This window comes from Myotis brandtii, unplaced genomic scaffold (assembly GCF_000412655.1).
Source record: "Myotis brandtii unplaced genomic scaffold, ASM41265v1 scaffold308, whole genome shotgun sequence".
Classification (NCBI taxonomy): Eukaryota; Metazoa; Chordata; class Mammalia; order Chiroptera; family Vespertilionidae; genus Myotis; species Myotis brandtii.
The window spans coordinates 1,967,992-1,986,975 of NW_005361786.1; the positions used below are offsets into that span (position 1 = coordinate 1,967,992).

At 34.4% G+C, this 18,984-nt stretch overlaps 1 long non-coding RNA gene across 6 annotated transcripts; it reads right to left on the reverse strand.

Moving 5' to 3' along the window:
• Positions 1-839: 839 nt before the first annotated feature.
• Positions 840-18,984, reverse strand: LOC102240239. 6 transcript variants are annotated; one of them, XR_313794.2, is made up of 7 exons: positions 18,968-18,984; positions 16,861-16,929; positions 16,216-16,299; positions 10,715-10,783; positions 2,330-5,487; positions 1,850-1,982; positions 840-961 (listed from the first exon to the last, which is right to left on the reverse strand). It is a non-coding gene; the product is annotated as an uncharacterized LOC102240239 (long non-coding RNA). The 6 variants fall into 6 exon arrangements; XR_001362811.1 differs by having other exon boundaries at positions 18,964-18,984; XR_001362813.1 differs by lacking the exon at positions 18,968-18,984 and adding an exon at positions 18,656-18,954 and having other exon boundaries at positions 1,850-1,920.

Sequence of the window (18,984 nt, forward strand, 5' to 3'; positions counted from 1 at the left end):
TGTGTCAAGGTATTCAATGTAGGGTATCTGTCACTCAAGTAAATGTCAGTCTCCGCGGTCTCATCAAGGAGTCTTGCAAACGTTTTTGGACACGCATCAGGTACACGAGTCAAAATGCACTTGACAAAGTGCATTTAAAAACACAGCCCATGCTTCTGAAGCCCCCACTGACAGTAGGCAAATGCAGGACAGCTTCAAAGTAGATTTCCAGGTGAAGTAAATCATTAAAAGAATAACAACACTGCTTGACTGTTTTAAATTAGAAAGCAGAGTTTGATCAAGGTTAACCACAAACCTTGCATAAGAAAGCCAAACCCCAGGTGAGACTATGCAAAATCACACCCAAGGGAGTATCCATTGTAGGTACTGAATCTTTAGTAATTTGTCAAGTATTTGTCAAGATTCCTGTTTCTTCAAGTCACTATTACTTTTCAGAAAAAAAAAAAAAATCAGTGTGGGGTTAATAGAGCAATTTTCTGTCCTAAATCTAAGGTAGGTGATTACAAGGGCATTTCAGTTCAAAAGACACAGTCCAAACTAGGTGACAACTCAATTTGCAAAAGAATGTGGAAAGGTATTTGTGAAAGCAAAGGTCAAAATACCTGAGGTCTAACGAAACAAATAAAATTCATCATTTGTAATAAACCACATTAAAAACTTTCATATGCACCATCCTGATAGTAAAAAAGCATATAAGATTTCAAAAGTAAAACCAAATTAGAAAATCATACAATCAATCACATCCTTAACTCCAAGATTTCAAATTCGTAACGTGACAATTTATAAGCACACACATCCAGAAATGCATGCATGTGCTTTTAAAATTAATATACAGATCATACAAAACAACTCAGTAGCTTTATTCCTTAGTCACTAACAAGGCACTCCAGCAAATGTGAAACAAATCATGATGTGAACAGTACATGTGTAAGCTTCCGAGGATAAAGCATTCCAGGAGACACTGTTGAAATAAATCAATAAATGTAAAGCAGCTATAACTAAAGTGCCAGGATCATATACTACTCAATCTACCACCAGAAAGAGCATTGTCTGAATATAAGCATGCAAATGTGAGCCTTAAATATTTCACAAAAGTAAAATATACAATTTTAATCTCAGTAACAATCACAAAGCAGAAAAGAGGGATATTAAAAGAGTACTCCTGGATTTCTGGGATCAGATTTAATTTCATAAATGCAGGAACTGTAAGCATCGAACTCAAGGTTTTGATAAATCCTATCAAAATGTCTTAAAATGTCCAAGGTATCAAAAGAAATAGAGAATGAAGTAAAAATGTAAACCGAGAGGCATCAGTCAAAGGGTCCTTTTTGCAATTTCACTTTAAAATGTACATTTTTTCATTCATATAACTTTCTCAAATGTCTATTTACTATAATTTACTACCACAAGGCTCCTCTATGGCCTTCGGTTACAAGTTGGGGTATCCTAGTTTCTTCAAAGAAAAAAATTTGCCTTGTATGTAAAATGGTGCAATGCAGCAATGGCTAAACCGACAAGGTCATTTTTCTACAGCCCGAAAACCTAAAACCTGAAATTTATTGTCAGAAACACTGCAGTTTACTGAAAAGTCCCCCTCGAATAAAGGTACCTTACCTTTCGACTGCTGTAAGAGGCCTTAAGTCAACTCAACTTTCATAAATTGCTACCAAAAAAATTAGGGTGTGGCATATTAGCAATCTCAAGGTCACGCTTTAAAAAACGAACCCAAATTAGTAAAATACTTAAAATCACACAGACAGCTACCCTGGCCTGTCAAGGTAAACAATGTAAGCTGAGGTTTCCCCCCCGAAAAAAAAAGAAAAAAGAAAGAAAGTTGATAGCTCCATACCTCGATGCATTGCTGTGTGGCGAACTGTCCTCCTCTTGGCTTTTGTCCTTATTTCTCATCATCTTTTAATTCTTAAATATTAAGGGGGAGGGGAAATCTGTGTTTGCTTTGAAGTCCTGTGCCCAGGTATTTACTGTCAAAAGTTGAAAGAGAGGTAAGGTCCCGGCTTCTATCGATGGTTTTATTACCAGGAACAAAGTCCTGACCATGTCACGATATTGTTATAATACAACAGCGGTGAAGCACCGAAAAACAAAATTATTTCTAGTTTTACCTTTAAAAAAAAAAAAAAGGCAGGACACACGGAACAGGGGGAATCAGCCCTTATCAATACGGAAAGTTTCTCAAAGTAACACACTGGATACAAATAACAAGCTCTTTATCTTATTGCGTCATCCAGGAATTTCTCCTCTTTACCGAAAATAAAGCCAACTTTCAGCTATAAATCCTTTAAATGATCACTAATGATCACGAACTTACCTGATCCATGTAGTAGGTCCAAAGCCAGAGAGTCCTAGCTAGTGGTAGAAATAGATCGGGTCCCAAACCATTAAAAATAGAAAAACGAAATCCTCCGTGAAAAAAAAAAACCGAAAAATAAATAAAACAATCCTCCGATCTGTTCACGGGTCCAAAAAAAATAAAGCAACAATTAATACCGAGACGGGTACGGGAGGGAAAAAACCTCATTAGCAGAGCGCACAAAAATGGAGGTGCGCCATGGCTTCTAAGCTGGAAAAAACAACGACCTGGCCTCCCAGTACGGCTGCTTCTTTCCAACAAGGCACGAAAAGAAAGCCCCAAAAAGCTGCTTTTCCCCCTCAAAGGGGTTCCAATCGACCCCAGTCCGTCTCTAGGAGAGGCAGGGGGCTGCGGGGGCCCCCTGGGGCGGCCCGAAAGTTGGGGAAAGTTGCGTAAAGTGAGGCGAAGGCAGGGAGCTGAGCGCGCTCTCTCTAAGGCACAGCCGCCATCTAGAGCCTCCTTCCCAGCTCTGAGAGCTCTGCCTTTGATTGACACTCTCTACATTTACCCCACAACTCAGGTGATGTACCATAGACCCACCCCTTCATCTCCACCAAAAAAAAAAAGAAAGAAAGAAAGAAAGAAAGAAAAAAAAAGATCTTCCATCCCAGGGAGCCAGAGGACCCCACACCCCCACACCTCCCTGCCCCTCCAGACCACCCCATCAGGGGAAGGGGGGAGGGTTTCTTAACCCCCTCTGGCTCAAGCACCCTTTTTAAGCCAGACAGAAATGTAATTTGTTCCTTTTGTCTAAAGATCTGCTAAATATTTCAGTCCTTGGGCTAAAATAACTTCCTTTCTGGGCAGGAAGTGGTGTTTTATAAAGCCATTTTGAAAAAGGGATAATTCTGAGAAAATGTTAAGCTCATTTTAATATTAGTCTTTTTTTAAAATTAACCCCACCCAGGGTAAAATGGTTTCTAAATAAAAGCAAAATCTCAATTTCATAGATTAAATTCAAGTTGGACTTCTTTAGGAAGCCTAAAATTATCTAAAGACCAAATTAGGGGGCATTTTCCATCCCAACTGGAAGAAAGGGGTACAACTCAAGAGCGCCTCCCTAGTGTTCAGTTGCATTAGCGCAAAAATTAACGCAACTCGTTTTTATTTGAGAATTTCAATTTTTCTTTGTACTTTCACAAAATTCTTTAACCCATTCTATAACCCTGCAAACTTTACACCCCCTCCCCAAATCTCAAGATCACACTATATTTACTTCCCACATTGATTCAGGCAAAACAAAGTTATTAAACTCGAGAATATGGAACCACCATTGTCCTTTCAAATAACAAATCCAAGAAACTGGACCTCCAAAACCAACACAGCACATATATCCCCAACTCTTCCCTTGTATTTCAAATCAATTTCTAAGTATGTTCAGATTCTTGACAATAGTTAATAGGTCACATCTGACAACAAGTTATCAAAGTAATGTCACAGGTCAAATTCTCCTAAATATCAAAACCATAACATCTATGGAAAACAAAATTAATACTAATGCCAGAAACAAATTGTTCAACACTTTTTCTCTCAAAAAGCACCCAAGAAAATATTCACACATCAAAAAAAGAAATCAAATAAACTTTCCCTACTCGACATTATAATCTTCCAGAACCATGTCTTTTCCTCAATGTTGATATCCACTTTCGCTTTATACCCAACAAAAGCAACAAGTTGCATCTAGGTCAATGTAAAAGCCATAATCAAAACCCAGTTTCAATTCCACACTTTCTACAAAAGGTGATTTTGTACCAAAATCCAAATCCAAAATTCCACTTTTGATATATACAAACCAACCACTTCGAACCAGTCAATGAGAACACATACTGCACATGTACTGAAAATGAATATGTGTGCTATATAGTATTTGACATTAATCACAAATCACAGTATGATTAACTGTTTTCTCTCACACACACACAAAAACACATCAAGCCGAACATTCCATGTATAATGGGAAAATATCAACAATTGATTTGGTTTACCCAAATAAAGCCTATCACACATTTATAAACTTAGTGTCAGTTGATTATCAATAAAATGCCAGTATTCACCTGGAAATCAAATATGTCATCTGTGACATGGTGTGATTCATTTATTCTGAATTCCTAAATGTAGAGAATAAGAAAAATACAGAATATTCCTATTTTATATTTACATAACATATATTATAGACAATATTGCCACCAAAATTTTAAGGCCTTTTATGAATATCTTAAAGGACATTCCCTAATAAATCCAACATTTATTCCCCTAACATTAACTAGACAATAAGAGGTATCTGTTTTGTTCAGATGAATATTCTATCTCAAGATGTTTTATTTTCAATATTAAGAAGTGCAGATAAAAAAGACCTTTTTATCAACACAAAACTCAGAAAAATACTGTTATCACTCATCCTGAATTTTGAGACAAAATGCATTTTGTTTTAAACGTTCATTAAAATCATGTGGCAAGTTAAAGATTCTATTATTACCTATTGACTGGTTATTTTGCAAGATATTCAAGAAAGCATAAAACGGCATTTAACCAAACGCCTATTTCTTAAAGCACAAATAAATTTCCACAACTGGTGGAAATAAATCTTAATCAACGACGTAAAATATTTTCCAGCACACCACTGCCATTTTACCAGCTTTATTCAGTACACTTCACTGCTGGACAACTGTAAAGGCCAAATTGTTATTTACGGCGCACATTTAATGTAATGACTCTTCAGCTTAAAAAAAAAAAGCCCAAACTGAGAAATTTTAAAGTGTTAGAAATTTTATTAAAGTTAACATTTCACAAGGTCATACAAATCAAATTGAAAAAAATTCCAGACATACAAACTATCATCTCTGTTAACGTGCCATCTTTCATCTCCAAATGTCAAAAATGGGCTTGTTTAATGATACAAAAAGTCTTTAGAAAGTCAAATCCACTGTCCATCTGTGTTGGGTAAGAAGCCTATTGTCTTCATTCATTTCATGAAATCCATGTTAAAAGAACCCTGTCTTGGTTGTGTATTATCACAGCACTCTTGTATTAATCCATTTTCCTCTATTCCCCATAGTGGACTGCCATCTTGATTTCTCAGCGGTAGGGTCCATTTGAGACTCTTCAAGCTGTGGGTGCTTCATGAAAACATTAAAAGAAAAAACGCTGTTGGAATACCGATCATCTTATTCCCTTCAAACAGAGAACATCCACCCACCTTGAAGACACTCTTACCATACACAAAGCTTTAATTTTGTAACAGCTTTAAACTATGAAACTGTCTTATTTAAAGTTGTATGTGCTACACACAACTTGTCAATGAGAGAATCAAAGACTGTATATACAAGTAACAAAGTTCTTTTACTATCACAGATACACATGTAGCCATAAAAAAAAGCAGCAGTAGCCTGGCCAGCTTAGCTCAGTGGTTAAGCATGAACCAGATCATGGTTCGATTCCAAGTCAGGGCACATGCCCAGGTTGTGGCCTCAACCCCATTGGGGGGGGGGGGGGGCGTGCAGAAGGCAGCCAATGATTCTCTCTCATCATTGATGTTTCTATTTCTCTCTCCCCCTCTCCCTTCCTCTCTGAAATCAATAAAATATATTTTTTTTCAAAAAGTAGCAGTAAAGAGATAAATTTTTACTAGTTAAATGTGATACTGTTTTAGTGTTTGTAGAAGACAAAAATTCAAATTCAAAAATCCTGGAAAGCTAAATTACAGCAACACTATGGATTTGAAATCTCAATGAAGAACTTTCCAATATTCTTCTTCTTCAAAAAAAAAAATATCACACACACACACACACACACACTAATTAGCTAAAAGAATCCTAAGGAATAAAAGAAACCAAAGCAGTGGATCAATCATAGCATAGTTTTCCAGTTAACAGATGTTAATTTTGCTTAGAATATCGCAAATAGACAACAAAAATGCCACTATCTTTAGCTACATATCTGAGAATGCTGGAAATATGTAGCCACTAGGGGGAAAAAAGATAAAAAAGGCAAAGTGTCAACTTGGCTTATTTGATATTTGCCATTAAATGCTATAAGATTGCAAATTATATACAAATAAAATACTCCCACTGCCAAAATATCAAATGTTTCTCAGAGAATGACAAATACATTACTTAACTACTTTGAATTAAAGGGATAAGTGGGAAGCCAAGTGATTTTAACAATAAATAAATAATCCTGATGAATCAGGATCCACATAATTGCAAATATAAGTTTTAGCCCTGGTCTTCTCTGTAAATTATGCAGCTCTCAAACTAAATTTATAAAGTCTGGGTGACTGACTAAGAGGTTATTAAGTATAATAGCATTTTTGCTCATTAGGTAGTTAATACCTTGTATCCTAAACTATAATTAAAATTTGTTGTCTACTATCTATAATAATCTATAATAATAAAAGTGTAATATGCTAATTAGACCAGATGTCCTTCCGGGTGGATGAACCTGAGCCCCTTGCACAAATTTCGTGCATCGGGCCTTTAGTATACAATAAAAAAATCTACTTAATAAACTATTTGGTTAACAAAGAAACACTACCATCCATATTTTTTAAAAAACTAAAAATGAGTGTCACAAAATCAGTAATAAACAAAAGTATTTCTCCTTAATTATTTTGCCGATTTCTCTCCAGTCTGAAACTCATTCATTCCCCACATCAGTAAAATATCTTCCATTTGAATTGTTCATTCCTTTAAGAGTTAAGGGATATACACTTCTATATAGAACTATAGAAATAAAAATACCTTCATTCTTCTTGCAGAGTTTATTATAAACCAATTTTACCCCAATCTCTATTGTTTTGATGCAAAATCAAGCTCTAAATGAAGTTGGGGAAGTAAATACTACTATGATGAACAATGAAACTAAAGCACTGATATCAAGTTACAATCATTTCAATGTCTATAGGTGCAATTTATTCAATTTAGTACATGAAATGATAAATCAATGCTCTATTTTCTTCTGCCACAGAGTAAGAGGTAAATTTATCCAGGACTTTATATAAAAGCCCATTATTCTTTAAATTAAAAAAAAAAAAACCTAATGAGATTAAAAGCATTCCAAAATTACTCAAAATCACTAGCTTGTGTAATAAAAATAAACTAGAAAAAACAATATATTGGTCATTCTGTCACATATGATTTCATATATTTAATATAGTAAAAAAAAGGGGGGGGGCTGGGAATTGAAAAAAAAAAAAAGTGCTAAAAGAGAAAGCAGATACTTCCATAACATTAAAAAACCAGATCAATCTGTACTCCTTAAAGTCAATCAAAAGCCAAAAGCAAGAATCTTATTAATATAATAAGTAAAAGTGCTCAGTCAGGCATCAAAGCATCTAAAAGTAGGGGATTTAGGAGTAAGCCATTCATTTTCATGGAATTCCAAATTCTTACAAAACCTAAAATTGCTAGTAAGTGAAGTTACATTAAAAATTAAAAAGAAAGCAGGCATGAGTTCTTTGAGCTTAGAAATATTCTTGGTAACAAAATCCAGTTCATTTGTGAAAGAGTAACAGCAGTACCTACCTCCTGTAGAAGTAGTAAGGCTTAAATGAGATAGTATCTGTATAGCATTTATATTACCTGGCATATATAAAGACCTCAATAAATGTTAGCTTTTCCTCTGATATACCACGATAATCACAGTACTTGGGGACCTATAAACTAACCTTACTAAATTCATATAACTTATAATCCAACAGTAATGAAATCTCTGAAGAATCCATAGAATCATGGAGTCAATTACTTAAAACACTTTCTGCTTTAAAAAGACTAGTTAGTGTTGCACTAAAATAACATCAGTACAAAAAAACTGAGTAGAGTTTTGATATCAAAGCCCTACTATTCTATGTCTCTCCAATAACGTGCAAATGGCTATAGACATACTGGAGAGATGATGGTTTGATCTAGAATAACATCATCAAAGAGACCCAGATCTTTTGTTTATTTCACATAAAAGGTAAGCTTCAAGCTCATACTATGGAAAGTTAGACGTTTCCACTATGATGTTCACTAGTTTATGTCTTCTTTTTATGGAAAATTGCTTGTTCTAAATTAAATCCCACAAGCAAAGGTAAAGGCTACTATGTTAAGAGAGTAGGAAGTAATTGCTACCTCTTAAAATTCGCCAATCCTGTACATCAAAAAAAAAAAACAACCCATAAAATTAAGATCTTCTGTTTCAATTCTGATCCAGTAAATTTGTTCCAAAAACAGAGACATTGTAAAATAAAGCATTGTTAACTCAACTGCAAGTAAATGGTTCATTACAGAATTGAGTTTATGAGATGTTCCCCCAAAAGAAGTAATCTCCTTATCTCTACTTCCCAACAAACCCCAATTTTTAATCGCAACAGAAATGTGGGGTACAGGGAGAAATACAAAGACAAAGAATTAATGGTTCTTAATTTTAAAAACAGGGGACTCTAATAATGCCACAATTTACTAAATCATCTTAAAACTGGAACACTTATTGCAAAACCAAAGGAATAGATATAAAATTATAATCCAGAACAAAACTGGTTTTCCCATTATGTAATTAATTAAGGTTTTGTTCTTGGTGCTTATGGCTTGATTTCAATATTCTTTGTATTGGTCTTTAATTTGAAAACATTTAATAGAAAACTCACATATTTTGTCTCACTACCCAGTAAGAGCTCAAATCCTTTATAGGATTACAGTATATTAACAAGTCCAGGTCTTGCCCTAGCAGGTTTGGCTCAGTGGATAGAGCATCAGCCTGGGGATTGACACTCTATCAAGAAGGGTCCTGGGTTCGGTTCTAGTCAAGGACCCATGTCTGGGTTTCGGGCTCCATCCCCAGTAGGGGGCGTGCAGGAGGCAGCCGATCAATGATCCTCTCATCATTGATGTTTCTCTCTCTCTCCCTCTCCCTTCCTCTCTGAAATCAATAAAATTAAAGAAATTTAAAAATAAAAAGTCTGGGTCTTAATAAACTAACTACAAAATGATCTGAGAAAGATCAGCCAACTGTTAATTATGATAACTTAATCATCTTAAAGGTCTTGTAATCAAATGAAATCTTCCCCATTGCCCCTATAAGTTTAATAGTCGACTACACCTGCTTAAGAGATTGAGAGTTGTAGTTTCTTGTCAATTTTAACTGTTACTGAGTCCAAGATTTTAGCTTTCAGGCACACTGAAAAAATTAATAAAGTATTAAAACTAATGTTTCAGTAATGAATTTCAGTTTGGTTTTTTATTAGACCCAAAACACTACTTGATAAATATTTAATAGACACTATATATAATAATAAATCAACAAGTATTTATTGAGCATCCACTATATGCCAGGCAATATCTCTTCAAAATATTTGATAAGGTCAATAATTGTACTATATTAGGAAAAGTTTTCATCTCTGCCCTCACCACTCCCATCAAAAAAAAAAAAACAACTTATTATTTTGCAGGCCTTAATGGCCACTTATACAATGGAAGTTGAAATAGTAATTAGAATGAAAAATTATCTAGAATCTAATTTCCAAATGTGATTCAAAAATAAGTGTCTTTAACAAACAGCTAGTATGTAATTATCATATGTAAAATTTTGCCAGTAATAAATAAATTCCTTTGAGAATTCATCCAAATTCCTTTACACAGTCCTACCACTAACTCTTTCCCACTATTTCTCAGGTTGGGAATTTGAAAAACTACTCCATAGTAATTGTTACCAAGTCTTCTAGTATCAGAGCATAACCCCACTGTCAGAAGAAATTATTATTAGGCTTTCATAAAAGGGAAGTTCAGAATTACTTAATTAATTAGCATGACTATACTAACATCCATTAAAAAGTATGTTCTATTACCAAAAGGGAAACCAAGGGCTTCTGATTTCTACATACGTAGGGTCAAGTTGACAATCGAGATGGATCTAGGACAAGACAGTAACTATTTTAGGGTTTGTGACCATTAACTACAACTATTCTCAACTCTGCAGTTGTAGTAGGAAAGCAGACACAGATAATGTATAAATGAAAGAGCAGAGCTATGTTCCAATAAAACTTTATTTTTAAAAAATTGGGGGAGTTTACCAACACCCAGATCTAAGGTGGTTGGAAGCATGTTCAACTATGGGTTTCTATGCATTGTACCTCTTGCCTCAGTTTAACTGAAGAAAGTAGGAAATAGTAAGTTAGAATAAATTAATAAGCAAAATTTAAATAATAAACTTCACACACATCTAACCATGCTGGTTTTATTTTTTTTGTGTTGCTTTGAGCTTCACTAAATCCCTAAGTATTTTTACAATTCTGACACAGGTACTCAAAATTTCCAAAGTCATATTTAAAATTAAAACAGGAAAAAGATGTAAATTGAGTAAACTTACTAAATGCTTCCACCAACATCTATTACGTTGTACAGGCCCTTTAGAGATTCAGTCTCAGGATTCACATTTCTGCAGAAAACAAAAAGAATATAATTTTATGCGTAGAAAAAAATAAAAATAGTATTAATATGCCATGATTTATTCAGAAACATCTTGTAAGGATCACTCGCCAGAAGCCCAAGACACGTGTATGTATATAAACAAGTAGAAGATAAAAAATTTTACTGCAGAGGATCTTAAATTTGGCTGTACAGGAGACACACCTGTAAAATGAGTTACTATAAAAACAAGTGAATGTCTAAATCTCAGTCCCCAGGAACTCCAACAGAGAAGGCAAAAATTTGGGCTCCCCCAGGTAGACTGAATGGATAGCAAGAGTTGAGACCCAGCTGTTTAGCAGAGCCAACATCACTACTTAATAGTACAAAATTATTTTATCTTCTGGTCTCTCATTTGTCTACATTTAAAAGTTCTAAAGGAAAACTTGCATTACCAACCTAGAAGGTCTTGTTTTCTCACTGTATATATTGTCACTAGAGGCCCGGTGCATAGGATTCATGCACTGGTGGGCGGTGTGGCTTGTGGGGATTGGCCCACTGTGGGAACACTGCTCATCCCTGTCAGCTGAGCAGCACTCCCATTGTGGGAGCGCACCGACCACCAGGGGGCAGCTCCTGCGTTGAGCGTCTGCCCCCTGGTGGTCAGTGCGTGTCATAATGAGCGGTCGACTGGTCATTCCACTATTTGGTCGCTGGGCTTTTATTATACAGGATATTATTTTAAATTATCATGTACACTATTCTAAGGTAAAGTGTTGGAAAGGAATCCTTAGGCACAATTTCAAACTATTTTTACTAATTGTACTGATCTACTCAACTCAAATCCTTTCTAAAATATATATTTGATAACAAAAATATCATATCCATGCTTTTCACTAGTTAAGATTATCATAAAGTAAACATGGAAGAGTTGTTTCCTATATCTCAAATATCTTCTGAATATAGGTTAAATACTATTTTAAGTCACTCCTGCTCCAAAGCATGATTATAATAATCCCAATATGTTGACCTACCCAAAAAAGCTGTTTAGAAGTTCAGCATCAAAGTATAGCAATTTCAAAATGTTTAGAAAGCCAAAGCACTGTTTAGGATTTAGGTTAAGCTTAGCTACCCAAATGTTTTTCCAGGCTATGATTTCAAATTTTCAAATTATAAAGCAAACTCCTGATTTTCTTACCAAGTCTAAATTCCTTTAGTCATTTGACTAATCAATCAATACAGCAAAAATTGGCTTCAAAATTACCTCTAAAGGTTAGGTGCCAAAAAATATCCTCCCACCGGGTAACAAAGCAATTTATAAGAAACGGAATTATTTATTTTTAAGCTTCCAATTTAGTCAGACTTTATAAGGAAGAGAGGATTTTCTGAATAAAGACAAATTTTAAATCAACCAAGTAAAATAAACTTATATAACTCCTAAGAGAAGGGTGTAACTGGTTTAAGGAATACTGGTGAAAGAAATGTCGCATTGGTCTGATAATGTGCTTGTACAAAAAGCTACCTACCAATGTAAGAATGTACCTCTGGGTTTAGCCTCCACCAAATACAGAAAAGGACTGGGCGCTCACTTTGTGCTAACACAAATATAATCTATCACACTGGCTCCTTCCCAAAATTTACGAAGTAGTGCTTTGCGCCGTCCTTTGAAAGGGAAGCAGCCAAGGTCTGCTTAAGCAGACTATACAAGTTGGTAATTTTGCTCATGTTCCTACCTATCTTTAATATTTTGCAGTACTATAGATTCTCATTGAATATGAAATTATAGGTGCCATGTAAATAACCATTTTGCTAGCTGGGCCTTTTATAATAAAAGGCAAAGACAGTTTTAGTCAAGTCTTACATTATCATCATTAGTCCATTTGTGCTTTTCTTATCATATTTGTCACCTTTTAAAACCCTTCAAACAATTTTTAACATTTAAACTGAGAATAAGATCAGAGAACACTATGAAATATAAAATGTCTTCCACAAAAATAGGGTAGTGATAGTCATTAGAAAATTGCCACAAGACAACTCAGAAACCATTAAAGTTAAGCAAAATATCTAATATGATAGTCTAAATTAAAATTATTATGATTACTATCTAGTACACATATATAATTCATTGTTTGGTAAATATTTCATTTCATATAAATGGCTTAGCTTCAAAAGCACAGGATTGTTTTTCAAAAAACAAAACTATCTAGCTTTACACTATGTTTAAATCAACTATCAAATTGTTGTAAGAAAACATGCTACTTAAATGCTATGTAAAAATAATCATTTAAATTGTAATGGTTAATTTACACTCAGAAGTAACAACCAAAATGAAAATCAAAAGTTTGAATTAAGCCACTCAATCTGTAAAGGAAAGGTAGCTGGTAAAACAATGATATCTAAATATAGAAATTTCTTAAGTTAATTATGCCAGGTATTATCATTGATAATCCCAATGGTCAGCTGCAAATGTTTCATTAGATACAATAAACTTTTTTAATGTAAAGAGGGAAGGAAGGAGCAAAGAGAGAGGGAGAGAGAAAGAGAGAGAGAGAGAGAGAAATATCGATTTGTCGTCCCACTTATTTATGCATTTGTTGATTGCTTTTTGTATGTGTCCTGTGGGGAGATCGAACCTGAAACGGGCTATTGGAACGGTGCTCTAATCAACTGAGCTGCCCGACCGGGGCCTCAAGTTTAAATATATTTAATCGAATAATTATTTTCAAAACTCCAAATAATGCTTTTTACTACAGCATTCTAAATCTTAATTGTTTAAAAACAAATTAAGATCGATTTTCCAATGTCTTCATATATATACTGTTTATTAATATCTGGAAATTCCTAAAATTAAGAATGCCGGTCACAGGATTTCACGGGTCTCGTCTTATTCAAACAGTGTCACCACAGAACTACATGATTTGCGATGCAAAAATTATAAGAACTATTCTCCACTTTTTGTAAGAGAAATAGACACTCCTATTATTTTTATAGCAGAATTTAAGAGCTAAATGGTATCTTAAGAGATTGGAAACTCCAAATAGTTTGTACTAAAACTAGGAGACTAAGGTGTACACTGAATAAAATGTCAACATTACAGGGCTAATTTACATTAGAAGCTGGGTCTCTTGGTTGCTGAATCTCAGTTGTATTTTCCACTGTATCACACACCTCTACCTTTCATTAATGCAGAAGATAGAGATGTCCTCAAATTATCTTTTGCCGCTTATGCTATGTCTCTCAACAAAGAATTAAAACAGACAGGAGAAAGAGTAAATTCATTGGTTGTCCCAGTCCCGGTATCTTAATAATTAAGAAACTGAGAAACAGTAAATTAACCTTGAAAAAATGTTTATATTCAAAATTATTATCTAGCCTGTGTTATGCCATGGTTTAAAAAAATGTATAATTAACTATGAGCATGGCTTCTTTCATTTCTGTGGAACTTCAGATAATTTTTTAAACAGCTATTACCATGATAACAAACGCAAATCCAACCTAATCACCAACTTGATCGGGTGATTTTGGGTTCAAGAATTGGTTAAAAATGCTCAATTAAAAGTAAATATTTAACATTTACTACTTTGATCCGCTAAGCAGAAAATAGCATTTAACTAAGTAATTTACTTTCCTAATGAAATATAGTAATTTAAAATAATAGTACCTACATTTATATTTGTCTTCATGTGTCCATTATTCTTGTCCATCAAACTTATTATTGCCCATTATACAAGCCTGGTTCAAACCCCAAATAACGAAACAATGAATATAAGCACTATCATGAAGTTTAGCTGAAGTACATGAAAACCTTAAAATGTGATCGATTATAATCCTGTATCTTGTTGGTGATAAAGGAAGCGTTGTATTCCATTAGACGAGTAGAAATTACTACATCGTTTAGATTTTTCTATAAATACTAAAAAAATAAAAATCTTCATTTAACATTTCTAACCTTAAACCGTTCATTTATTTTATGGGTTAAATTACACCTTTGGTAGGCCACTATAAATTTATTGCCATGTTATACTTAACCTACGTCACACTTCACATACGTTTGTGTCTTAAGAGGCCCAATTCTCAAATTTTGTAAGTGCCAACCACATCTGAATTACAATAATTTGCATAGAGGAAACTAACATCGGCATTTGTGTTAAAGAAGCTTGGGGTAGTCCTAGCTGGTTTGGCTCAGTGGATGGAGTGTAGGCCTGTGGACTGAAGGGTCCCGGGTTCGATTCCAGTCAAGGGCACACGCCTGGGTTGCAGGCTCAATCCCCAGTAGGGGGCGGTGCAGGAGGCAGATCATCAATGATTCTCTTTCATCATGGATGTTTCTATCTCTTTCTCTCTCTCCCTTCCTCTCTGAAATTAATAAAAATAAATAAAAGCTGTTGAGCAAAATATGTTACTAAAAAAAAGAAGACGCTTGGGGTAAAAGATGTTTTGATTATTTTGCGTGGTGTGTTTTGTCTTTCAAACACTAGTTAAAGGTGTAACATTCCGTTTTCTTTCACATATGATAAACACAAATTTGATCAAATTGCAAAGGACTGGAGAGGAAAAATTAAACTAAAGCAAAGGCAATAAAAATATTATCTTTATTACCTATTTGAATCAATAGAATAAGCAAACACCAAAAGATTTTCCACATAAATTTCAAGGACAAAGGTAAATTTGCCCTTATATTAACTAATGGTTATTTGGGTATTCTTAACATTCCCCAAGATATTACTATATTTTCTCTGTCAAATCCTTACTAATCTCAACTTGAGATTAATTTTCACATTCAGTATTAACTTATGAATAAAGAATATTTTTTGAAAATTATCAGTGGACACGTTTTTTCACTCACGTATCTAGTTTTAAGATGTAAAATTATTGTATGCTTATTGAAAATTTCTTCTTCCTTTTACGACTTAAAGATAATTATTAAGTTACGGAGGTCTCTTTAGATGCTTTATTCTAGTTTTCCGTAAAATAAGTCATTTTTGTATCTGTTTGAAAACTCAGGAAAATGGGTAAAGCGACTATGTAAAATCCATTAAGTAGCAACTAGAATATGGAATTCTCTATTTCGTTTTGGAAATATAGTTCTTTTAAGAATCCCAAGATCTGCAAATGCAAAATTCTAGGCCATTTCTAAAACGTGATCAGTATCATCAAAAGGAATGTACACTTAAGATCGTAAAGATAAAATTTTGATGACTCAACTCCTGATTTATCCTGGAGCACCATTTTATTGGAAAGTACTTAATGTCTTTCTGTTCTGATAGAAACTACATGTGTCAACTATTTCAATGTTAATACAAAAAAGCTTTGATATAAAGAAATGGCATTTGAGGGGCTTTTTCTCATCTTTTCAAGATAAACAGTCCGCCGTTTGTTTCATTGACAAAATTTACTGATATTTTCCTACTCAAATTGTGGTAGGCACTAAATTTCAGATGGTGGGTAAAAACATTTACTTACTTGCTATATAAAATACAGACTTCTGCAAAGATTTCCTTTATCCTCAGATATAAAACTCCATGGTCTCAGTCTTCAAAATGGTTTCTTTTGGGGGAAAAAGAAATATTCTAAGCAATTTATTGATGTAACAACCAACAGCAAGTAGGGAGAAGTATTTTAAAACTTTTTATTATATAAAAGAAACAAAAACTAAAATCTATGCTCACAAAAATTGATTTTTAAAATGTTCTTCCCTAAAACCTATTAGTAGAAATAATAACTAGCTCAAATTTTCCAATAAATTTATTTATTTACATGTTTAAAAGATTAAAACTGTTTGCACAGTGTATTAGAGACCTAAAAAGAAAAAGTCTATCTTTGGTTCATGGTTTTCCTCAAAATATAATTAGTCTTTTTTTGTTCCCAAAATTAAACAAAGGCGTAAAGGACCTTTCAGTGTTTCAAACTATATACCGTTGAGTTACAACAGCTATGCATATATACTTTCTATCCCATGAAAAGATTTAAAAGCTTGGTAAAATTATTTCCGATATTTACTCATATTCATAATCACTACTTGCTGGAAAAATAAATTCTCAAAGAACAAAAACAAAACCTAATAAGCTTATTTTTATGTCAAAGTAATAAAAATTTACCCGGTCTTACCTCAAGTAAAAGAGCTGTATCTGTTCAGAACCATCATCAACCAAATTTTATTTTAATCTTGTAAGTTACCTTAAAAAAAAAAAAAGGAAGATGATATCAATGTTTTGATTTTTAAACATTTCTTGGCCTAAGTTTCAGTATGATGAAACAATGAGAACAAAACACTCAATAATCTATGGATAAATGTAAGAGACAGCTCATCACACACTACCTGTACATTTTAGGTTGCAATTATTTCTTATCTTAACATCTATCAGTCTTTGTTTTCCTCACCTTTTGGTTGCATAGACTAATACTTGTGACTAAGGCATTGAAACAAAAAAATACAGATTTACATCTTTGGACAGATTTAAGACTATGACCTTGTTTTTATCTTTCTTCGTTTGATGACAGGCAATACCAAAAAAAAAAAAGGAAAAGTTTACCATTTTCAAAGACTCAAATATTAACATTTCCCTTCCCATCAAAGAATGCCTTTTAAAATTGAGTAATTGAAAATTTACTCTTCTAGGAGAAATTAGTGAAGTTTAAAATGGCCACTGGTTACTTTAAATTTTAAATTACAAGTTATTTGATCTCACCAAGTGGGATACTAGCTTTGTCTTTTAAGCAACTTTCAAACATGTAGTAACGAGGACATTTATTCAATTTCAAACCAGGGTCTTTAACACTTTCAGTCTCTCCCTTCCCCCATTACTCTTGTAAAAAGATCTGATGAGGTAGCAAATGCCAGCAATTATTTTGCATTTCACTCTTCAAAAAGGATTCTGAGATACCAGATTCAGAATATTCATTTAAGACCACTTTCAGCACCCAAAAATTTCAAAAACGTCAGTTTGAAAAAACAAAACAAAACTGGTACCTAAACAACAGAGCCTGTAAAATCAAGATATGCGCAACTGATGTAACATGTAGCACGAGATGCATGCTATTCGGAAATAAAACCATTTTGCCGACAAAAATACCTTCCGAAATGCGGTCGATTACAGCAGTTACCTGTGATCTTAGAAGGACTGGGTAAACTTGAGGAATTTACCAACAGCCTTTTTAGGCAAAATCTGCACTTTACAACACCCATACCGCAGAATGAAGACAATTATATTCCCAAAACACACAAAGGTTTTCTGCACTTGCGGCCTGTGCAAACCGAAAACTTAAATTCCCTCCCCAACGTTCTTCCCAGATGCATAGGCGGAGGACTGCAGAATTTCTGAAACCGACACCTATTAAAATACTGTTCCGGGGTAAGAACATCTAGATGTTCGTGCATGCAACAAATGCAACAAATATGGCTCCTCTGCTCCGTCCATTTCCAGAGAGCAAGCCTACTTTAATATTTACACTGCGAGAAAGTAACTCCAAAGGGAGATCTGGGGGGCCGAATAGCCCTTTGTAAAAGTTTTGTCGACCACGGCTTGGGACGATACGGATGATGATGATTTTTTTTAAAAAAAACGTAAAATGACGAACTGAAACTTTTAAAAGTCTAGGAGCAGGCTCAAGTGCGTTCCAACATGCAGGTGCGATCATTTTGCAGATAACGGCTCCTGGTGACCTTTTTTAAAAAAAGTACCGAAACGGGTGTATTTAATCACCATCCAAATATCCGAAAGCCGGAGCAACTCGGCAAATGCCAGTTATTACGAACCAGACGTCATCGCCCTGGCCCCAGCATTCAAATCTATTCCCATTAAACCGCCCTGACATGACAGTAAACTTGTCTTTTTTTTTTTTTTTTTGAAATGCCAGACGCACTCCTCCTCCTCCTCCAACTTGCATTTTTTAAAAAGACAACCTTCACGTCATCAAGGTTTTCCAGGGGCGGCAAGTCCCTTCTCCCCGGTGATCCCCGCAGCCGTTTTCAACATCGGCTTTGAAAGAGTTAAGAGCCAACACCCAAAAGGGGAAAAGAAAAAAAATAAGAGAAAAAAAAACAAGTTTTATTTTTTTTTTTCTTTCAACGTAGCCAGGCTTCCATTGTTCTTTTAAACTCGATCGCCCAAGATGACTTCCCACCTTACCGGAAAGAGGTAAAAAAAAAAGCTCCCCCGTAGGAGAACCCGAAAAAAGGGTCCTTTTACCCCAAACATCAAAAGAACTCACCCACCGGAACGGAAAGGGGTT